The 25,788-nt window shown below is 30.6% G+C and overlaps 1 long non-coding RNA gene across 1 annotated transcript; it reads left to right on the top strand.

Annotated features, from left to right (window-relative positions):
- The first annotated feature begins 22,323 nt into the window (after positions 1 to 22,323).
- Positions 22,324 to 23,051, top strand: LOC131667527 (uncharacterized). Its single transcript, XR_009302202.1, has 3 exons — positions 22,324 to 22,437; positions 22,635 to 22,915; positions 23,010 to 23,051. It is a non-coding gene; the product is annotated as an uncharacterized LOC131667527 (long non-coding RNA).
- The last annotated feature ends 2,737 nt before the right edge of the window (positions 23,052 to 25,788 follow it).

Genomic DNA, 25,788 nt, shown 5'->3' with positions numbered 1-25,788 from the left:
TCATCTGAAGACTCATAAGTAAATGATTCATCTGAACTACTACAGTCTTCGTTATTTTCAAAAATTTCGCAAGAATCGAGATTAGATTCAGTTTCGATATATGGTTCATTATCATTGCAAATCAATTCCTCATCATTATCAGTATTCGTTATAAATTCTTTGTGTTTACTACGCATGTGCTTATAAAATGAATTAAAATTTGAATATAGCCTACTGCAGTTTTTGGAAAGGCAAGCAAAATTATTGGAGTTGTTATGATAAGTTGAAAAATGTTCAAATAAAAGTTTGCCATTGTTAAGAGACAAATCGCAATGAGTACAACGTAATGTTTCCATGTTGAGAATATCTTAATATTAAAAATAAATAAACATGCATCCCAACTTTCTAAAAAAAGATATAAAACTAAAGTTGTCTCAATTGACCTACAAGTGCTGTTCCATCGACAGTCACCTCGTCATCTGGCAAATCGATACCCAACAAAACTTTGTGCAAGAAAACCCAAACCGTTCTCGTATACTTTGGGTACTGACAATCTAACGCAAAGAATATTTTCAATGCTAATTCTACAGCTTCAAGTATAGTGTCGACGTCGAAAGTCTGATTATTAACAATAACGTGGTAACCGTTTATACGACTGGCTGGTCCAACTACAACGATAACAGGCTGGAACGTTACTCCATCTTGCCGATATCTTTGCTTCAATTTTTCAAGTCTTGCTTCGATATCATTTGCAGCCTGTAATCAAACAAATTGGTTGAATAAAAATAATGAATGCACGTTAAAATTTTTATGACGCAAAAATATACTTCAACGCGCAGTATGAATGATTCTCGACGTTCTTCAAGAGCTAATTGTTTCGCAGCCTCGGGAGTTGGAAGAGTTGGTGTTGGAGAAGTTGATATTGCATCTTCTTTGCCACGTTTGCGTTTGTTACTTTTGTTATTTTTTTGTCTTTTTGGTTTCAATATATAGCATAGCAAATAAAACAGTATAAAATCTTCCTTTTCTAAAAAAAAATTATTACTTTTCTGACATATTTATAAACATAAACTGGAGAATCAGATAAATAAAAAAGTCTTTAATTGAAATAGCTTCCAACTTTTGCACTACGACTTTTTATTCACTGTAAATGTTACGCTATTTTTATTACATTTTATACATGAAATATAACATCAATATATATACCCTGCTAAAAATGTTCAATTGAAAGTTATTAAAAAATGGTAATTTCTTTTAATCGTGAATTTGTATCCCACATAAGCCAATTGAAAACAATTAAAAATCGCGACACGAAAGCAAGATAATTAAAAATTATTCAAATCGATATAATTGATTAAGATTCAACATTATTACATTCAATAATATTTAAAAGCTTTTAATCTCAAATTTTCTTATAAAATTAATTATATTTAATAAATTTCAATGAATAATTATTGTGGCAATGTTAAATTTATTTTAATCGCATATTCCGGTATACATATTCACGATTAAAAATTATTTGAATTTATATACTATTTTCAAATAATATTCAATACCATTTAATCATGATAATGGTATTGAATATTATTTAATTATCGTATCAAATAATATTCAATACCATTTAATAGAAAAAAAGACCAATTATTAATCATTTTTAATAATTGTAAAAACCTTAAATACCTATTAAGGTGAATCATTTTTAATTATTTTGAATATTGATATTTCAATATACTGGAATTCATTTTAATAATATTGAATCTATTTTTATAAAAAATCCTTTTAAATAAAATTAGGAGAAAATAAAAGACGAAAAACCAGTTTATACATTTATTGAATATTTATGCGTACATGTTTTTAATAAATACTTATAATTAATAAATACTTGTGATAAATTAGTAATAATAATAATAAAAGTGCTTATAAAAAATGTTAGATAATCATAATGAATTAAATAGTGCTCACAAAAATTTTTAAGAATTACTCATCATTTTCACTCGAAGAGTGTAATAACGTATCATCGAATATATCGTTACATTCTAAAGGATCATCTATTTCATTGCTTGGTTCGATACAATCATCAAAATCTTCAGCATCATTTTCTGATTTTTTCTTGATAATTTTTGTCCTTTTTGGTTTTTTTAAATAAGCTATTTTATTGTTGCGTAATCCCGAAAACTTGCAATTTCTACAGATCGATTATATTTCTTCTTTTGAGAATTAGTAAGTTGTTTTTCATAATAAATTTCTAGCCAATAGCCGAAGTAATCTACAAAAAAATCAAAATTATTTATTTATTTATTTTAATGGGTTAAAGGGATCAAGCCCTTTACATAATTATTATATACATGTTAACGGTACGGAATTAAATCAATAATAGTACGTTGTAGACGGCTTAAATACAAATGAAGAAAATATGAAAATTGCCAATTACAATTGATTATTGATATTTCTAGTTGTATAGATATAATAAGTAAATTTAGTTAACTATATTAATATTTAAGTGGAAAATAAATGAAAATTATTATATTAGTAATTTTGATCTTAGGAGTCAAAAATTGGATTAATATTATATTCTTCTTTCAGAAAAACCAAGCATTGTGTCTCCAAATCATCCATGACTAGGTCTGCAAATAATGCTGATAGTGGGTCTCCCATCGAAGTTCCAAATATCTGCTTATAATTTGTATTATTGAAACAAAAATATGCATTGTTGAAAAGAAAATTGATAGTTGTTATGATTTCGTCAAACATCATCAACGATTTTCTATGTAATTTTTGGAACCTCTTGTATATGCTATTAAGAATTAAATATCTAGGTATACTTGTAAATAATGAAACTACGTCGAAAGACACCAGTATGTGGTCCGATGGGATGTGAATGTTTTTGATACGTTCTTTCAATTCATAACTATTTTTAATGTGTGATCTAGGCAAGTCTATGGATTCTTTAAGAACTTTACTAATTAATTTTGATAGGAAATGCGTGGGAGTGTTAACTGTAGATACTACGGGTAGTATCTACAGTTACAGTTATAATAATATAGTTATAATAATATATATATTCAACAGATGTACTGAGGTGGCAATAAATAAAATTGCGAAACGTTTATAATAAAATAAGTGTTTAGTTTATTTATAGGGACGACTCCTAAGATCAAGATTACTAATATAATTATCAAACATCAGGAGTGGAAAAAATTAACAATAATTTAAATGAAAATTATAATAATTTAAATATTTTTAACGTATTTTATATTATTGTTAATACAGGTAACAGTATACCTTGACAGGCTAGCAGTAATTTAGCATCTAATTTTTCCAGCTTTTCCGGATCCTGATTTTCTTCTTCCGTGTCGTCTTCATTTTCTCCTTTCTTAGTCTTAATTTTTCCTATTCTTCTATTACTTATCCGGCCAGTAATGCTACTCTTCATCAAGACCGTGGGTCCAAATACTCCCAACAATAAATTCCCTACGAAAGTAGCAGGGCTCTGAGAAGATACCACAGTATCATTAATAGTGCCTGCTAAAAATTTATTTTGACCCATATGGACCTGTAAATGAATTAGAAATTTTAATTAGAAATAATAATTGGACACGAGAACATTAGATAATAATAGTAATAATAATATATACACTTACACTACCATCTTGTTCAGTGAACCCAATTGGCAAACTTGATAGTTTGGGATCAACAGCATTATTACTGCTCAATGAAGCACAAACTTTATTTTGTTGGTCTACCAACACTAGAAAATTAAAAAAGTTAATTACTGATTAATAAAAAACTAATTATTTAATCAATAGCCAAATAAAATTATAAAAAACACACACTAAATCAAGCTAGCACATAAAAAACAAAGTTTTCTTACTGCTGCATTAAACGTACGTAACAGCCCTGCTAAAAATGTAGGATTAAAAATGATTAAAAATAGGCCAATCATTTTCAATCCTAGATCTGAATCCTTAAAACGTCCATTGAAATATATTGAAATAATACATCATAAAGCAAAATGATTAAAAATGATTAATGTGGATTTGATTAAATAAGATTTGAACGGATTAAATCGAATAATATTCAATACTTCTTAATGATAAATATTCGCATTGAATGATCGCATTTAATAAATTTTAATGTAATCCTAAAAGGTAGGATTAATAATGACTAAAAATAGACCAATCATTTTCAATCCTAGATCTGAATCCTTCGAAAGTTGATTAAAATTTATTAAGATTTTACATTTTAAAGCACAGTGATTGAAAATGATTAAAATTGATTGGATCAATCAAGATTCAAATGGATTAAATTTGATAATATCGAATACTTTTGAATGAAAAATATTCGCATTGAATGTATACTATTCAATAAGTTTTAATGTTTGTAATTTTGTAATTGTAATTGTTTAAGTTGTAATGATCCTGATATTCTATTTCTATAATTTTTAATCATTTATTGGAAAATATAAAGAGACTTAATAACCTTGAATCATTTTTAATGAATTTAGGATTAGTTTTATTCTTTTTGAAATGTTTTAATAATTTTTTATGCCATTCAATATTTTCTAATAAAGCACGAGTTATTTAATGATAGCTAATCGATTACTTATCAATATGAATTACAGCTCCATTTCAATAATTTTCAATGATCTAATTTTGGAATTTTTTATTGACAAATCAAGAAAACTTCGATTAGCTAGATAGAAAAGGTCAACTTTTAGAAAAGAAAAATTAAGCTATAAACGTATTACCCAATTAAATTCAGTTTTTCAATATTAATTTCAGATGATGTTACCAGATTCATTTATAAAAATTAGTTTGACTATTTCATTATTACTTCATTTATACCTGCATATTTAGTATTTTACCAATTAGTAATCATATACTCACTGAATGGATATCCGATTGAAACGACGAGCATAGAAGAATTAATAAAGAGGCATGATATAAAAAATAGCTTACTTAACTATTGTTTTTATTACAAGACAACAAATACATACATATTTGTCAATTATTTTAAAGACGGTCTCAAACGTCAAAACAAAGAAAATTACATTTTAAAGTCATTTGTGAGCGCTTGAACATTAAAAATAATAAATATTAAATAAATAAATATTTACTTAAAAATAAATGAACAATAGGAAATGAAAGTTAAATAGAGAAGGTCGAGGGTGAGCGTGGTTTAATATACCCACACATCCTTTGACCCACTGTAAAATAAAATATAAATCTATGATTCTTCATCAGAAGAAGATACCAATAGGTCTTCATCAAACATATTTTCTACGTTATCAGCACCTTTCTCTTCTCTTTCCACAGTTGTTAAGGGATCGAGACTGAAACTATTCTGAGATTTAGGAAAATCTGAAGGTGATACAAACTCAAAAGTATCATCTAAAGGATTACGTGGTAATTCTGATTTTTTTTTTGGTTTTGATGCTTTTGGTTGTTTCAGGTTTGAAATTTTCTTAGTTATATACTCTTTAAAATTGGCTATTTGTTCAGAACGGTTGTATGTCTTCATTTGCCTTTTTGTCAGTTCTTGTTCATAGTAATGTTCTAACCAATGTATATAATATGCTGAAAATTGAAGTTGATTTTTCTATTATAATTTTTTCTATGTATTAGATTTCTTGTCGATTTCATTCAGATTCATGTAGGCTATCACTATCAATATTAAATTTTGACTTTTTGCTAATAAAAATGGACTTAATTCTATAGCAAAATCAATAATGCCATCGTATTCTACGTTTAAAAATATATGAAAAACAAATATAAAATTATCGAAAATGATGCTTGACGGTCTTTGTATTTCAAAGAAGTACGAGTACAAATCTGGCTGATCTGTGGAGTATGAATAGAAGTAATTTATTTACTGGATTTTTGGAGAGATATTAAAAACTATTTTCAACAATGGTGTACATAATTTCCACGTATTTTTTTCGTAAAATACGATGGTGCTATTGGTTTTTGTTGGAACCCCTCCAAAAACACTAGAAGTGAAATTCGGAATCGAAAAATACAAAAAAATGCATTAATTAATAAAAATTATAAAAATGAAAAATAGCATATTCTCACCATTTGAAACAGCTTTCCGATGGACTGCACAACAAAATACACCATAGCTTTCAGTTTCATTATAAAAAAGTCAAAATTTAATATCGATAGTGATAGCCTGCATGAATCTGAATGGAATCGGTCTTCTATATTTTTAAATAAATTTCTATATCATTTTATCACAATCAATCATTTTCAATTGTTACCCCTTCGTAAAAAAGAGAACCGAGAAAAGTAAAACAAGTTTGTTTATGTTCTTATTGTTTGGGAGATCGTCATGTGATCTCTTACAAAGCGACAGCTGATTTTCTTTACGTTCGTTGAAAATTAGTGTAGAGCGCACGCAATTGAAAGTTCGAAAAGGCAATTATGTTAGCATGAATTACTTTTCTTTTAAGGAACCTCATAATTACTTTTCTATAAAGGAATCAAAGCGGGATAACTAAGCAATATCAGTGATAAATTTTTTTAGACGCATACAAATTAAATTCTTATAACGGATTCTTGTTCCTCTCCGAAAATTCTATCAAATTGAGATGTACTGACGTTTTTAAAATATCTATAAGCTTATTTTAAGAGCGAATAAAAAAATATTTTGTTTTTGGCGGACAAAGCGGGGTACCCAATAAAAATCCATTATTTACATTTATAAATTTAAGGTGAAATTTTGATTACTAATTCATCATCTCCCATAACTATTCTTGTGGTAATATCACTGTCTAATGCAACATCAGGTATATCATTTTTTAAAATAAATTATTTAAATTCTATATTTTTTCGAATAAATCGTTTCGTTAAAAAATGTTAGATTCGTAATCAGCGAGCGAAAAAACATCGTAAATCATACATAACGAACATATATAAAGTAATTTGATTATAGATCGAAAAATTTTTTGGAAAAAATGGATCCCCGCTTTGTCCTACCTTGATATTTTAAAACTTTTCCTGTTGAACTGGCTTCACTCAATGGAAATTAAAATATAACGAGTGTTTTTATAGCTTGATCGACGTACTTGAAGATGAGTATATTAAATTTTAGTATCAATTCTTATTTGAGTCTGTATTTTACGAATTAAAAAATGTAAAAACCTGTGAAAAGAGTAGTTAAACGGACGTTACACTCCGTTCGATTTATACATCCCACTATATTTTTATGCACGCAGTTATTATAACATTTATAGGTTCTTTTCAAGGGAAAAGAATCTATAGAAGACTGGTCCTTAGTCGTGAAAATGCTCCTAACAAAAAACATCACCGACACCCAGCTTTGCCCACTCTTATTCTATAAAACAAATAAATCTTGTACAGTGCTTACCTTTGCAAGCATTAACCTTTTTGGAATCCAATTTATTAACGTGATTCTCCTTGTTATTCACTTCTTCGTCATCGTTATCATCTTCCAACTCTTGGTTATCGAGATTATATTTTTCAACAAGTTTCTTATCTTTTCCTTTACGGTTGGTTGTACGACCAGTTAGTGTACTGACTAATAGCACACTCTTCTTGAAAACGGATAAAAGGATGTTACCAACGAACATGCTTGGACTTGTAGAGTCCGCTATTAAACTAGCATGCGTTTCTTCGTCCATCCATTCACCTAGGCCTAAATGTATCTACATAAAAAATATAATGATCATCTTAACAAATCTCATATTAACCCATTAAACGCCAAGCCGAATCTAGTCGAGATAGCATCAAACTAACTATTGTATCCGTGGCATGACTAAAAATTGCCCGTGTTTTACCTTTTAAAATTTGCAATTGTTTATAAAAGGTTATTTTAACTAGTTACCAAAAACTTGTTTAATTAAAAAAGCTAATAGCGGCAATTGATTCTACGGGAAAAATTATGAAAGAAACCTGTATAAATACTTTTTTTCAGAGTTCAATTTGTTGGTGAAAAATCGTTATAAATAATTTCAGTTCAGCCAGAGATGCCAAACTCGCTACATCTAGAAAAGAAATTTTTTATTTATTTGTATTTAAAAACTAAAAAAAAATACAACATTTTAAAAAAATAACGAAATACGAATAAATAAAAAAAAGATACGTGTCGTGAAACACGCGTAGGAATGAAGTTTCTTTCATTTGTCTCCGCCGATGAATGAATAAGGAAAGGTGTAACTTTTTTGTCTAATTTGATTACTGGTATAACAATAAAAATATGTGAGTATATGTGGTGTAACGGGATCGATTCCGTTTAATTATTTAATTCGCGCTATTATTCTAAAAGGGAGCGCGTAACTGTCAATGCTCAATACGTATCCAGGAGAGAATGAGAAAATATACGCTAGTCAACCAGTAATCGTGAATAACCTACAATAAATTAAAAAGTGAGTAGAAACTAAGAGATATAAGAGAATCAAAAGAAAACACCTGTTAGTAATACGAACGGGATCTTTTATTATTCCTTATACTCTACAGAAGGTCGGTCCGCGCGTTTGTTTACGTTGACGCTCGCTCTTCGACAACACGCTTTGCCGGTACGCTCGCCGCTCTTTGTTGTTAGAGCCGTTACATGCACGCATCGAACATTAGAAATTAGTTATAAATCATGCGAACCCGAGCGCGTGATTAAGCTGGCTAGCTTACCTTATTTTTGCAGGCGGTCGGAGAACACAGCGATAAATCGCACAGCGCAGAACAGTTATTATTGTTCGTCGTTCGCGGATCGCGAATGCGCGCACACACTAGTTTCGCCCTCGATGGCGAAACTTCCCACACTCTGCCTCTCTCTCGTCCTGGTCTCGAGCTGGTGAATCACTGACACCTCGGTGGCAGCTGTTCCGGGTATCTGGAGCTGGTCGTATGTCACTAATCTGGTGCGTGGTCGTCAAGGGCACGTGAGTTTGCAGTAACGAAAACGATAAGCGGGCGGACACTACGATGGTCTAAGCTTTACTGGTTCGATTTCAATCGCGCGCGTTCCGTCTGCTCGCGTGCCGAATTCCTTCGTTACGTATTTTGTCCCCCCGGCAGGTGCTGCCCTCACAGGTAGCAATTAAGTTGAATAATCAGCGCTAATTTGACGTTTACCGTCACAGTGGAATAATATATAAGACTATAAGTGAGTATGTATAATCATATAAATCCATCCTTATGCGGACGCGCTTCGCCTGACAATCCACCCTTTTTAAGTAAGTTTCGGGGTAGTTAAGGTTTGTTTGCTTGGAGTTCGAAGCCGACGCCTTTACACTCGGAGTGTGTGTCGAAAGTACTACCCTTAGAATCCCTTTCGTAATTATCGGCATATTTCTTAATATCTGTATAATTTAGGTTCGGTGGGTAAGATTTTTAATGTGCTGGTGCAGACGTCCGTATAAGTTAACTCAATATCTGCATAGACTGAGAATATTGTCTGCATATAAATATTATGATTCATGCAGATATATACGAGTATATATGTATATATAGATATACATGTATGTATATGGGTCATTCTAGGCTATTTCGATTGACTTGTAACCCTTAGGTTACGGATTTTTTTTTAATTTGGCACAATTGTTGTACACATAAAACTGAGATTTTTCCCAAATTTTGGAGACGATACATTAATTATATCAAAAGTTATTAACAATTAAAGAAAAATGATAAAAAATTTTCAAACAGCTATATTTTAAAAACTAATAAAGATATCGAAGTCCGATTTTTTTCAAAATACTTATAATGCCTTAAAATTTCGAAATAATTACAACAATAAACAATAAAAATTTTTATTCGAAAGTTATTAACTTTTTGTTTAAACAATTGCTAATATCTCAAAAAGTCTATTTTTTTTTTGAAAAATTCTTGCTCCTACGTATTCCTGAGGATTTTTGCTATAGAAATCAATCATAAAATTCGAGGGCCCGACGTATCGGAAAGCGTAGCCCTAATCAAAAGAAGACGCCTCGGCGTAAGGCTGCGGTAGCGCTCCAGCGGACTCACGGTCGAAAGCGACCGGACACCGAGGCATCTTCTTTTGATTAGGGCTACGCTTCCGATATGTCGGGCCCTTGAATTTTATGATTGATTTCGATAGCAAAAATCCTCAGGAACACGCAGGAACAAGAATTAAAAAAAAATATACTTTTTGAGATATTAGCAATTGTTTAAACAAAAAGTTAATAACTTTCGAAAAAAATTTTTTATTGTTTATTGTTGTAATTATTTCGAAAGTTCAAGGTATTATAAGTAATTTGGGAAAAATCCGATTCGGTATCTTTATTAGTTTTTTAGATTAAAGCTAAAGTACCTTTCGACCGTGAGTCCGCTGGAGCGCTACCGCAGCCTTACGCCGAGGCGTCTTCTTTTGATTAGGGCTACGCTTTCCGATACGTCGGGCCCTCGAATTTTATGATTGATTTCTATAGCAAAAATCCTCAGGAATACGTAGGAGCAAGAATTTAAAAAAAAAAAATATACTTTTTGAGATATTAGCAATTGTTTAAACAAAAAGTTAATAACTTTCGAAAAAAATTTTTTATTGTTTATTGTTGTAATTATTTCGAAAGTTCAAGGTATTATAAGTAATTTGGGAAAAATCCGATTCGGTATCTTTATTAGTTTTTTAGATTAAAGCTAAAGTACCTTTCGACCGTGAGTCCGCTGGAGCGCTACCGCAGCCTTACGCCGAGGCGTCTTCTTTTGATTAGGGCTACGCTTTCCGATACGTCGGGCCCTCGAATTTTATGATTGATTTCTATAGCAAAAATCCTCAGGAATACGTAGGAGCAAGAATTTTTCAAAAAAAAAATATACTTTTTGAGATATTAGCAATTGTTTAAACAAAAAGTTAATAACTTTCGAAAAAAATTTTTTATTGTTTATTGTTGTAATTATTTCGAAAGTTCAAGGTATTATAAGTAATTTGGGAAAAATCCGATTCGGTATCTTTATTAGTTTTTTAGATTAAAGCTAAAGTACCTTTCGACCGTGAGTCCGCTGGAGCGCTACCGCAGCCTTACGCCGAGGCGTCTTCTTTTGATTAGGGCTACGCTTTCCGATACGTCGGGCCCTCGAATTTTATGATTGATTTCTATAGCAAAAATCCTCAGGAATACGTAGGAGCAAGAATTTAAAAAAAAAATATATACTTTTTGAGATATTAGCAATTGTTTAAACAAAAAGTTAATAACTTTCGAAAAAAAAATTTTATTATTTATTGTTGTAATTATTTCGAAAGTTCAAGGTATTATAAGTAATTTGGGAAAACTCCGATTCGGTATCTTTATTAGTTTTTTAGATTAAAGCTAAAGTACTTTTCGACCGTGAGTCCGCTGGAGCGCTACCGCAGCCTCACGCCGAGGCGTCTTCTTTTGATTAGGGCTACGCTTTCCGATATGTCGGGCCCTTGAATTTTATGATTGATTTCGATAGCAAAAATCCTCAGGAATACGTAGGAGCAAGAATTTTTCAAAAAAAAAATATACTTTTTGAGATATTAGCAATTGTTTAAACAAAAAGTTAATAACTTTCGAAAAAAAATTTTTATTGTTTATTGTTGTAATTATTTCGAAATTTTAAGGCATTATAAGTATTTTGAAAAAAATCCGACTTCGATATCTTTATTAGTTTTTAAAATATAGCTGTTTGAAAATTTTTTATCATTTTTCTTTAATTGTTAATAACTTTTGATATAATTAATGTATCGTCTCCAAAATTTGGGAAAAATCTCAGTTTTATGTGTACAACAATTGTGCCAAATTAAAAAAAAATCCGTAACCTAAGGGTTACAAGTCAATCGAAATAGCCTAGAATTACCCATATACGCGTATATTCTCAACAACAAAAATTTGCGTTTGACGGGTTTCGCGTGTTGTTTTTGAGTGTACCTTTTCGCGTAATGTTTCACTTTTTGCCGGCTAGATCACCTTCGCCAATCCGAAATAAGAAACTTCGTTCCAAAAAAAAATTCTTTTTGCGATACAACGGGTTCGGCATCTCGGCTAGATTCGGCTTGGGGTTAAAAAGTAATTCAATCAATTCAGATCAATATACATACGCCTTTGCCTTCGACCAAGTATCCTATCGGGAAATCGTTTAATTGTGGATTTATACTTTTTAACGTGGAATTATAAATTTGGTTTTTTTGATCCATAAGAACTGGAAAATAATGTATCGAATATGTGAGAATAAGAAACATAAAAAAATATAATATTCAGAATTTTTATTGATGAAAAAATATTATTTATGTTACGGTGTGTAGGTTACTTCAAAGTATGTGCGCGTGCGTTCAGTTCTTAATTGTTATAATTTTTGAAGCATTTTATATACAAATAAATTGATTATCAATTGAAATTTATTGAACTATAATTACAAAATGCACACATTATTTACAAAAGAAATTTTAGTATCCGATTGCTAAAACACAAAATCTTTTCAATCATCAATATTTTCAGTAATTGTTAGGGCAGTGCACTTTTCATGCACGTGTAAACATCAATGTATACAAATGCAAGCACACGCGTTGAGAGAAAGAAGCAGGAGTTAAGGGAGTACCGTGGTTAACAGTTCTAAAAATGAGAATCCTTTGAAACTTGGATGGTAGGTGTATTTAAGTTCTCTGAAAATGTGGTTCAAATTTCAAAGCCTTTAGGAGCTTCTAATCCGAGAAAATCAATATTAAAAATAACATGGGTTCTTATGGAAAAGTGCAGTTTTTATTGATTACCAAGCGATTGCAAAATGAGAAAATTCTGAAAAAATTCTCAGATATGCACAAAAACATAAGAAATCTATAACTACTTTAAAAATAATGATTAGGAAGCTGCTTTAGTTATAATTAATTATTTTCTATCGAGAAAGGGAGATATGGCAACGTCGCATCTGCTCACATGGCTTAGATTATAGCGTGAATTTTTGAATGGCGCACGCATTTTTAATTATGTTTGATAAAAGAAATCACACAATTGATATAGAAATATACAATATCAGGGTATATTTTTAACGGGCATCTTATTAATAACAAACTCATTTTTATAAATTCAACAAAATTTATATTTATTTAAAAATGCATATACATATAAATAAGTTGAATTAATAACAAAATATTTTATCTCATATTATTTTTTCACTATCAATGTTCTCTTTATTATTAACGTCTAGGTAATCACGTAATTTGTTTATAATCTTTTTATTTTTGGTTACTTGCTTCGAGAATAACTTATATAAACCATCAAATTGATTGTCCATGTAAGCTTTTTCAATCATTTCAAAAGAAATGTTTGCTGCTATGATTTTTTTTCTCATACGCAAAGATAAACAATTTTTAAATTGAATAAGTGATTTTAATTTTTCGGAAATGTTTTCCTTTTCAGTTTTTTCTTTGTCTTTCCGAATTGCTTTTTCTTCAATGTTATTCCAAGTCAGCACTGAATTCTGTATCATAGATGCAGAAATTCCAAAATGAAGTAGAATATCCTCTAATATTTGAACATCCGCAACAGCGTTATGCGCATTTTGAACGTTCATTTTGCAAGCTATAGCGATATTCTCCAATTTATTTGCACTCTTGCCCTTTTCTGTATTGCACTTGGAAATAAGTTGCAACGTATCGCTAAAACCTTCTACTACTGATTTAAAATGTTCAACCATAAATACTTTGTTCAATGCTACAATCAGTCTTGTATAATCAAATGAACAGTTATGAGCAGTTAGGATACATCTACTTTTAAGCCGATATAAAAACTCATAAAATGCAATTACACCTTCTGTGAGCGATACACTTTCAACTTCTGTACCATGGAGCTCCAAATGATTATCTATCAATCGCAATCCATGAATCGCGCTAGCTTTTTCAACTAAAGTCTGTGTTGGCTTTATGTAAACAGAAAAGGTAAAGTCGTCAAATTTCGCGGCAATCTGCAATATATCTGCGGTTTTCCTGAATCCATTCGTTTCAAGATCGAATAGGACAATAATTGATTCCGTATCATCTTCGAAGCTGGCGAAGGGAACGTACATATCCAGATTTTTGAGAAGCATGCAGTCGGTTTCATAAGTACAACCTTCTGCACGTTCGGTTTTCTTGCGAAGATCCATTTTTTGCTTTTTCAAAAATAGGCGTCGCCTTTTGAATTCAGGAGTCTTAGACTTAACAGACCTTTTTAAGGCTTTTCCTTCACATTTGTAACCATACTTCCGTGAATGTTTTCCTGGAGAACAGTTAAGCCTTGAGTTTAGTATACATATATAATTCTCGCCTTCGTTTCTTTGGAGTACTGCACACGCAACTCTTGCGTGAGCAGACGCAGTCTTACTATAAAGTCTTGACTTTGGAGCTTTGCTCACTATCGAAGCATTCATGCTCTCATTTGGGTTAGTAGAGGCACCGGCAGAAAATTGTTGAGCGTCGTCTCCTAATTTTGTAAACAGCTCCTCTAGTACATCAAATAGCTGTGGACTAACGAATCCCTCACCAATTGTTTGATGGTAATATGTACTAGGATTTTTATTGTAGCCACACCACGAACCACAATTGCGATGCATGTTGAATGCATGGTAGGGTATATTTCGTATAGCATCAGCCATGCTTTCAAAGTTATCAATATTCTGCGAAATGCAATAGTTAAAACATTTTTTCAAGTAATTGATACTATCAGATGTTAATTCTTTGTGTATTTTTTCTACTTTGTATAACGCACTGACAACGCTCTTGCTCGTGTGATTCTTGTCAGCTTGTTTGATTATCTCATAATCTAAGGAATTACGTAAAGCGCATATCGCGCTGCTATCATTGTCTGTAATGATGACTCCTATTTCTACATTGCAACTGCATAAAATGCTATTATTTTTTATTAGTTTCACAGCTGCATAAGGCTCCATAGCTTTTGCTGACCCATAGAAATTTAATCGACAATCATGGTCGTTTTTGCTACATCCTATCTCACATCTAGTACATTTCCTATTAAGAGTTATCGTAGAAAGAACTTTTCTAGAAAATTTTCCCATTACAGTTGCAGTACCAGATGTACTGTCGTATGACCGCCCTGAGCCTTTCGTAAACCAACCCATATCCAACGATGCACTTATACGAACTTTATGGGTACTATTAAGTGTATAAAGAGGCATCTCAACAGGAAGATCGGGAAAGATGAATGACCTACCAAGATGTGAAGGCCTGAAAGACATATCTACAGTCATTGATTTCATTAAACATCTTTGATTTATTTATACACGTAGCATTTAGAAAAAGAGTACATCAATAAAAAAAATTCAAATCTATTTTGAAAAAAATTGATAAAAGTTAAAAAAAACTGTGATGTGTTATCAATTATTATTACAGCTTACATATTTATTTGAAGCTCACAAAATCACGATAAAAAATTGATTAATGACGATGAAAAATATGAATTCTCTATAAAAAAATATATAATATTCACTTAATCAGGTACAATTGTCGAGGAAACTATAAAATTAAGAATTAAATGATGTATATATGATCACTTGACAAACATTTCATCAGCACACAAAATATAAATTGAATACTTGATTCATTCAAAGTACATTTGATTAATTGAAACTTTGAATATAAATAACTATAAACCTACAGCATTCTTTCCATTGATTCTATATTATCAATTGTTAATTACCTCTCTCCGTTGACTGCGTAAAGACAGCTCTCACGAGCCACTTCCTCTGCTATCAATCCAACTTCAATTTCGTGCAATTTATACGTTTGCCAGTTTAATTCTGGTACATTCAATCCAAACAACAGCTTATTCATGTGTGTACAGCCCATACCTGCATGCAAGCAACCTGTCAAAAAAATATTTTATTGATGTTTAGTGCCAAGCTATTTGTTTTACATTTGCCCAAGTTAATATTCACTGTACGAACCTAATGCAGCTTTTGTATTCACATCGTAGTGCATCCTTTTATTAGGAACTGGATGCTTTTTGTCAGTATGAACGCCAGTTATTGCTTGGCATTGTCGACATTTCACGTTGAAAATAGAAGCCAAACCTATTTTTTTTTCGCGAACGGTATCTAACAATGATAATACCGTGTTGCACTGACCACAAACTAATTGATGTGCCATTGTATCTATGTTTACTATTCTACGTCCATCTACGGTATAATTTGTTGCTAATGATGTGTCTTCTGAGCATGCCGCCGTGGTTCCCTTAGTCTCAGATATACATTTTTCAGAGTTTTCTTGTTGGATTTTTTTTATATTTCCCCCGACCTTTACTTGCTTACACCTAAGTTCAAAGACTTTCTTTGTAACTCTTTTGCGATTCCAAAAAAACTTTTCCTTATTTTTCTCCATTTTCGATATAATAATATTCAAAAGTTCAAGTGTTTAGTTTATAGGCTACCTTTTAGGTTAGACGCCAAGCACAATAACACCTCGGCTGCAAGCGAGCGAGCCGGTAATGGAGTCATAAGCGCGACGTTGCCACATTTCGTGTGCTACTATGCGAGTCAATTACAAGTCGATGCATTCTCTCAACTGACTAGGGGGATTATCCACGGTACTCCCTTAAGCACACAATGGAAGCGAAAGAGTCAAACGCATACGCACACTATAGCGCTCATACAGCGCTTGATGCTGCCTTAGTATAAGTTAAGAAGATAGACGCTTAAGCGTTTATTTTCGTTGGTATAAGCGAGAGAGAGATTGAAAGAGAGAAACTCCATCCATGTCGTTAGTTTTGCCTTACGAAGTTCATGAAGGATCGAACAAAGCAATTGAAAGTGAGGTAAATTCTCTGATTTTTGCGGAAAAAAATTATTTTCTTGATTTTTTAATACAAGAGTTTTTTATTACCGCAGAAAAGTTTCATGGTGTTGAAAATAAAGGTTGAATGACAAAGGTACATTTTTATTTTTTAGTAACAATTTTTTTTTCAACCCCTATTTTAAACCTCTTTAGAATAATTTCGGTAAAAAATAAAGACGCTCATGAATTCAGCGACCTCAAAATTTCCTGGGAACTATTTCTTTTTAATTAAGGAAAGTTAGAAAACCATTGCCATTCAAGGGGTTAAATATTTGCGCATGTTACTTTTCTATACCAATAGATCGTCAGAGAACGGTGGTAAGTTCTACGCTTTCCTGAATAACCGTAGCTATCAGCGAATTAAGCTACGGGAAAACAGTAGAGATTATCGCGTTCAAATTCAGAAGCCGAGCGCTCTGCCGACTAAAATGTACATGTGCAAAATAGTTACAATATGAAAATAAGATAAACACAATTGAAGAAGGAAGAAAAGTTCACAATCACATGCGACTATAATTACTAAAACTTAAAATAAATATATTAATTTATAATAATAAAGGGGTAAATCTTACTAAACTATGTCAAATCGGTGCAACAATCAGTTCACGAAATATTTTAAAAAGAAACCGATTGAAAAAGGTGTACCAAGGTTGGCAAATATATACAAATGCAACCCATACAAATATATAATTACCACAACCAAAAAAAACTATAGTAGTCGTCACCTACTTCTTAATAAATCTCACCGAATCTGCGTCAAATTCAACAGCAGTGAGACATCCTGTTCACGAAAGATGTAGCACTGAAATTGTTACGTGATTATATATACAGGACAAAGTCCATATTAGGGATCTCCGATTAAAATCGATTTTTAAATAATTGCTCCATTATTTCGGTCGTAAAATTTATTAGATTATTTCAAGTGGCTATTATTTTACAATTCTACTTACAAATCTAGGTTTTTTTAGTTAAAATTCAAATTCATCTTATTTAAACTCACAGCTGACCTTGTCAACCTCTAGTTACAAAATCGTTATAAATTAAATCATAATTTCTTGAAAATTTATGAATTTCAACCAGAATAAAAGAATGATATTTAATTTGTATTTATAAAAAAAGGATATTTATCAATAATTAATGCTCTAATCGATTCTTAGAGTATTTTTTGTTAAAAATCGATGTCTTTTATTAAGCGATTATGAAAAATCGAATCTTTTGGTACAAATCGGGGATCCCTTGTCCATATACCTACATCTAACATTAAAATAAAGCCAGTAAATTTCGAAAATACTATCGCAATATTTTAACAGCATTACTGACGAAAACAATAGCAATATATTGTATTTATACAAAAATTAATTTTGGGGAAAACATTTTCAAATAATATTGAACATACCTATTATTAGTACTAACCTTTTATATCTTTAATATCTTGAGACATATTGTTAACTAATTTGAGATGCCTAATGTTCAAATCTTCATATTTATTATTTAACTTGGCATAATCCTCCTTCAAATTTTTATATTTCTTCTCTAAACTTTTAATATTTCTTTTTAAGTCAGAGATTTGTCTCTCTTTTAACTTTAGAACATCATTGGGTATGAAATCCTGACTCTTCTGTGCGACAAAAATATTAATATTTAACTTAATTACCAAGAATCGAATAAAAAAAGGACCCCGCACAAACCTTATATGGGAAAACAGCTATTACGGTTAGGACTGCAGTTAACTCGAATTAATAACTCGAATTCTAGCGCTTGGCGACCATTATGCCCGTGGAGGCTTTTGATCTACATAATAAGAGTTATCTGATCCCGAAGTTTGAACCGATTCGACAGAAAGTTTTTTCCTATATAAGTTTTGTGCGGGGTCCTTTATAATTGGATAGCACATAAAAGAATTAAAACAATTGTTCTCTATTGGAACTTACTTTGACCATTAGTTGCGGTTCTCTCTTTTCAAATGTCTTATTGGCAGTCTGACAAAACATTGCAGAATTGAGAATTTTAATATTTGAAAAAATAATAATATTAAGGTGAGTTTCTGGTGAAAATCCTAATTTCTTTGTATTTTGATCTAGGATTTTAAAACTTTGCACATATATTCATTATATCAGAACATATTTAGCTGTTTCACAAGCCTAATTTCAAAATGTTCCATGCGCATACTATTGTCACCAAAATTATTGTTCGAAGGCCCATTTTTTTCGAAGAAGAAAATGTTACAAATCCTATCAGAGACTTTTTCAAGAAATCCATCCCCAACTGAAATAAACCATGAAATGTAAATAAAATTTACAAAATCAATGAATAATAACACTTTTTCTGACATTCTGTTGTTTATTTCAGTTTAAAATTGGTTTCTAGATAACATGTCTGCTAATATTTGTAGGGTTTGCATCTTCGAAGAGATCCCTCGAACAACTACTTTGATCAAAGTAGTATGCGCATAGAACATTTTAAATGGAAGAAGATATAATCTATCTTATAAGATCATAATTAAGGACAGAAAAGATGATGCTAACAGGATAAGAGTGATCTCAAAATATTTGTATTGTGATATTGAACAAGTGACTACATTTTGAGAATTCTAGATAAAGGCTTAAAAAAAGTGTTGGAAAAAAAGCATGGGAAATTTCACTAGAAATTCACCTTAATTAAATACTTTTTATTTTTTACCTCGACAGATTTGTCTATATATTATTAGATCTGTCTTGATCATTTGGAATAGCAGATTCTTTGAAAACTGTAGGGGAAGCCTGATTTTCAAACGATAAGATATTTCCAATATCCACTTCAGTCATTTGATCAACATCAGATAATTGTCTCCGTTCATCCTTTTTATCTGTAGAACTGCAACGACGCAATTTAATGTTTCTCGAAACATCAGTATCGCTATCATTGTCCGAGTCACACTAAAATTTTGATAAATAAGAAAAGATACACGTATACTAATGTGCACATGTAAATCTAATATGTGGGTTATTATAGCTGTTTTCCTAACTGATGACAATGCACGTGTAAAAATTATTTAAAGAATTAATTTTGTATAATTTTCAATCAAACTTCAATCAATTTTCGTCAATTTTAATCATTTTTTATCATTTTGAATTGGCATCTTTAACTATTACAACTCTTTATTAAATTCCACAAATAAACAATACCAACAAAACAATATGTAGCAGTCCTCAAAGTTGCCACTACCAACACTTTGTAATAGAAATTTTGAAAATTCTACGATTCGCGCAACGCGCATGCGTTCTGAGCATTACTAATGCATTGCTTATGAAAAAATCGTTTTTTTCAATTATTTATTATTATTATTAGCATTAATAATTTCTGAAAAGTAAAGGTGGCTCAATTAAGATTAGCACGGGTACAGTTTTTTCCATCATTAACATCATAAAAATATTGATTATTTATCAAGAATATCGCTGTTGAAAGATTCCGTAAAACATGCACTGTTCATTAATTTATTTTTAAAGAACAAGAAGGGTGCAGTTAAAATTATTAACATATTTGGAGGGTGCAATTACAGATATTTCGACTAGTATTTTTTTTTTTTTTTTATTTCGAGCTGCCAGCTGGGATAAGGTAGGTCAGGTATGGTCTATGTGTGTGCGTGTCGCCGCAGCAAAGGTTGCGAATAATCTCTGCGTCGTGCATCATTACAAAGGTTGGTAATGTTCCGGGAGAGAGGTACTTGAGAAATGAATAGATAGTGGACACGAGTTTAATTTATACTACAAACAACATTATTTAGAGATAATCTAGAGTATTGAAATGATTGATTATTATTAAAAAATATAAGTTGATTATGTACAATTGAAGTATAAAATCAGAAAAGCTGGCGTGGAATATTGTAAAAAAAGAAGCTGTAATATTAGATAAGTATATTTTTGTTAAAATTTTCAATTATTAACAATACTATTGTTTGATTGTAGAGTAGATACTTTGTTAAAACTTATTTTCTTTCCAGGACAATGAAAATTACTTAAACGTGGTGGTGATTTAGAAAAAAAAGCTTTTTATGAAGAAATATGAAAATGCAAGTAGCTATAGTGCAAGAATACATTTTAAATGTGTCCACTATTCAATAATGAATATAGCTGCTCTCAAAGCTATGAGTCAATACTGTCCTGAAACTGCTAAGAAGAAATGCTAAAAATACAACATGTCACAAAGGCTAATTTGGAATAATATGGCATAAAGAAAATTTTTGTTGAAGCGATTGGAATACTACACTGAAAATTCGTATTGGTCGATTTGACCAATAGTCCGTTTAATACACTACACTTCTGTGCAGTTAACCGTACTTCGCTTGATTCAACTACGCGTCGCTTGATTCAACTATTAAACAGTTGAAAAAACGACTCTACGGTCAAGTCAACGAAACAGCTGTTCATTTTACGGAAAGTTTCAATTGAAATGTGCTAACCGATAGTTCTGTCATTTCGATATCTCGTTTTGTAAAAATACCCGTGGTTTACTTTTAATTTTACAAAACAATCATTTGAATTACTGAAATACAATCTCTTGAATTACTAAAATATTTCATTAAATCAATAAAAACTTTCATTAAATCAGTAAAAAAATTCGATGGTATAACTATGTTTTCAGTTGATGCAATCATAATTACTTTTTTTTTAATATGTGCATACATTGACATTATTATATTTTAACAATTCAACATTTTTCTTCTTGATCGTCGCCGGTTGCTGAATATAGTACTTGGGGACGTTGTAATACCGACATACAGCACAGACAGCAGTATACGTATGTACATTTCAGGGCACTACATTCCGATCACCAATACTAGTTTTATTATTATTACATATAATATATAGTTTGGTATAGCCACATGTAGCATAAGCTATATGCTGCGTCAAGTGCACTGTGACCTCTGGCATATGGAGTGTTGACATTCCGCACGCGCTCTTTGCGTTGTTCACACTTCACGATTTCAAATGCCGGTCTTTATCGTAACCTTAAAAAAGTGTAACTACCACATGCTCGAATATGTTTAAAGCAGGCTTTGAATAGTTTATAATATTAAGAAAGACAGTGATTGTGTACTATTAAAAAAAAATAGTGATTGTGTACTATTAAGAATAACAAGTTTGTTTTATTTTTTACTACGACTGAGTGTACAAAAGCCATCATGCCTGCAGATAATTTATTGACGCTGCTCATGAACTTGGAATGTGACAATTTACTGTTTGTATTTGAGGGTAATTCTTATTTTATATTAAAATTCTAGTAAATTGAGTATACTTGTAAGAATATATTTGTAGAAAACGGAATTACATATGAAAAAGTGAAAAGCTTGACATACTCTGACGCAACAAGACTTTTACCACCTTATCTAGTTGGTCAATTTTGGAAAAAGCATCAAGAGATATTTTCTGGAAAAGCTGTAAGTACTACTGAGTTTTTGTATAGCTATTTATCAGATAGAGCTAAGAAAATCAAAGTTTAATTAAAAAACGTATTAAATATTTTACCAATGATTATAGTTTATCAAACTTTTACTGGTTCAATTTGAGTAAAATATTCTGAAAAATATATACTATTCTTTTTTAGAATAGTCAACCTCATTCAGGAAAGAGCCAAACAAATGCTATATCTACTTCTCAAAGAAATTATTCACCTTGCACACGAGATATAGTCGATAAAGAAAACAATTTATCTAATGAAGCTGTAAGTATGGAAACTATATTTATTATTTTTTATTTTTTATTATTAAATAGCAATAAAAACATTTTCATTTAAAATTTTAATTTAAAAAGTTAGAAAAATTCTACTAACAAGCAAAATTATAAAACTTTTATTAGTACTATTTACTTTCTGTAAAAAAATTGTAATCCTATCTTATGAAAAATATTATAAATTATTAGAGCAGTCAGCCTCAGCCAGCAACGAGTCAATCAAATCAAACTAGCCAACAAAGGAACTCTTTATCTCCTCCAAGAGCTGTTCTCCAACAAATTGATAATAACCAGCCAAGGATTAATGATATTTTTATAACTGAAAATGTTGATATATCAGAGATACTAAACAAATCATTCGAAGGGAAGTTCATAATTGATACATATGCTGCTAAGAGTCAATTGACGGTATCACAAAGAAAAAAAGTTGTACACCTCATCATTTGTGCTGTTCTAAGAGATTGTAAAAGGTAACTTAACGCGCGGGCGCGTGTGTGTGTGTGTGTAATTGTGTTTTAAATAAATATGCGCTTCTAAAAAGTTGTTTAATTGTAATTTTTTTAGAGACTTACAGGAGAGTGATTTTATGATACTACGAAATAAAATTGTTGATGTATTTCCGACGGAATTGCGCAGTATTTATTACTCACCAGCTGTAACAAAAAGAAAATCAGTTTCTGGAAAAGCTCAGAAAGCTTGCGGTAAATTATTAAATAAGTATCAGAATTTGAAACTTCCTATTGCAGTATATCAATCAAACCAAAGAAATTTAGAAGATTCAGAAGATATTATAATTTCATTAGAAGAACAAGAGAGTCTGGATTGGCTTAATATGCACGAAGAGCCATGGGACATAGCAAAAGTTCATTGGGAAAATACCTTCAATTATAGACACCGCCAAAGCGAGTGTGATCGCAATAAACTAGTTAGTAGTTTTTACTTGGATTGGCCAATTTTAAAGAGCTGTAAAGGATACGAGCTTATAAAGATTGATTTTATTAAAAGTGGCATATGCATTAAAAAGAATGCAATAGAAAATATTGATATTTTTTTTTCAAAAGTTTATTTGAAAAAACCATTTCCAAGAGATGAGATATGTAAAAACTTGAAAGATTTATGTAATGATGAGAATGTAAATGCGGGTATGTTCAATTTTATTTGAATGAAATATTATTATTTAAAAATAAAATTTTATAAACTAAGGATGTTTTTTTAGACACAAAAATATTTATCAAGCTCTTATTACTATCTTTTATGGTTCCATCAACTGTCAAAATTTCGCAAGGTTCAAAAAAATTTTGGAAACCTTGTTTAGAAAGTTTTGAGGGTATGATTACTCACGTCAAGGTTTGTAAGCTTGATTTGTAAGCTTGTTTAAGCTTATCTAAAAAATAATTTTGAATTATATTATTACTAAATATTAATCAATTTGACGACTTTTCCAATTTTTATAAAATAAATTTACAGACTTATGGTGATATTGAAAGGGCCAAAGAAAATAAGAAAACATATTCAATTATTAAAAACATCAGATTACAATCATATGTAATCGCTGTAGGTGAAGAAGACTACAAAGTCGAATCAGCGTATTTGATTATTGATGACTACGAATACAAAGTGTCGTCGTTAACTGAAGCTATAGATATTTGTTTTCAATCGTTTCACGTCTTCAGAGCTCAATACCCACCGCAAAGTGATCACCTTTGGTTGTTACTGCAATATGGAATTTATGAGATTCGCACTCGATGGGATCGGTTAGCTTTAAATGTGGAGGAAACCTTGAATGATACAGGTTATCTTGTGCCAGTTTTAAATGCTAGTTAATTATTAAATCTTATATCCTTATATAAATGGTTTTATTTTAATTTAAAGTTTATATTTATTCTTACTCTTTAGTTACTTGTGCAAGATAATTTAAATAATTTTTTCAGTATGGTTTTACTGGAATGTCCATCTTGTGATTTAACTTTTAGTTGTTTAAACAGTTTTTCAACTCATTTGAAGGTATGGCACAAGAACTGTGTTACATTTAAGTGTAAAATTCCTAATTGCATGAGAGTATTTAGTAGAAATAGTGCGTTTATTAAACATTCAAAAGAGCATTTTAATGTTAATTCACAAAATATAGTAACAGTTGAACCCTTAACTAAAAAGTTAAAACTAGATATTGAAAAACCATTCTGTTCAGAAAAAATCGATTCAGTAAGTGGAAAAGTATGTTTAGAAATACAAAACGAGTTACAGCAACCATTAAATTTATCAAAAAGTAGTGATAATATGGAAAGAAATAAAAAAGATTTTGAAAGGCAAATTGCAAAAGAAACGGATCTTTTTGTATCTCAATTATATGCGAAAAATGGCTTATCGATAAATTTAATTACGTTTTTAAATGCAGCTTTTTCAAATTTTTATAACAAAAATTTTGTTGCAGAGATTGAATCTCTTAATGATAAGACATTTAATTCTAAACCTTTAACAAACATTTTAAACTATATGAAAAATACATTTCATAATTATTCGAATCATCGCAAAGCTTTGAAAAATTTACAGAATCTGTATTATATTGAACCAAAAGTGTTGCGTGTCGCTAATGTTTTAAGATCAAAACGATTTGGTAGAAAGAAAAAATATACATCAGTTGAAATTTCTGTTGTAAGCATACCTATAAAAAATGTTTTAAAACATTTTTTAGAATTACCCCAGGTATTTTCGTCCATAGTTAATTATATTAAAGATAAAGAGAATTGTCATTACATTTGTTCGATATTTCAAAGTAAAAGGTGAGAAATATAAAAGAACGATTTTCAAACAAAATTGTATTCCCATTATCATTGTTCGGTGATGATTTTGAAATAAATAATCCTCTCGGCTCACGAAAGGGATACAACAAGCTGCATAGTTTTTATTGCAATATCACTGCAATACCGCCTGAGTACGCTAGTCAACTCGACAATATATTTTTATTACAAATTTTTCGTTCTCAGCACAAAAAAATTGTTCAGCATAGTAAACTTTATTTTCCAGTAGTTCGACAACTAATAGATTTACAGAAAAATGGCGTGACTATAAATGTAGATAGTAAGAGATTCACAGTCTATTTTGATATTTTTAACATAAGTGGTGATAATCTAGAGTTACACAATCTATTAGGTTTTAACGAAAGTTTTAATTCTAAATTTCCATGTAGAATGTGTTACATGGATAAATATCGTTGTAAGATAGCAATTAAAGAAGATTTGAATCTTTTGCGCTCTACTGAAAAACATAGGAACGATATTAAACAAAAAGTAAATGGTGTAAAAACTTATTGCGTATTTAGTAGTATCCCTGGATTTGATATATT

Source organism: Phymastichus coffea, unplaced genomic scaffold, assembly GCF_024137745.1.
Source record: "Phymastichus coffea isolate CEN01 unplaced genomic scaffold, Cenicafe_Pcof_1.1 PCOF00067, whole genome shotgun sequence".
NCBI classification, from domain to species: Eukaryota; Metazoa; Arthropoda; class Insecta; order Hymenoptera; family Eulophidae; genus Phymastichus; species Phymastichus coffea.
The sequence above is the reverse complement of the archived record's forward strand: the minus strand, read 5'-3'. Positions and strand labels throughout refer to the sequence as shown.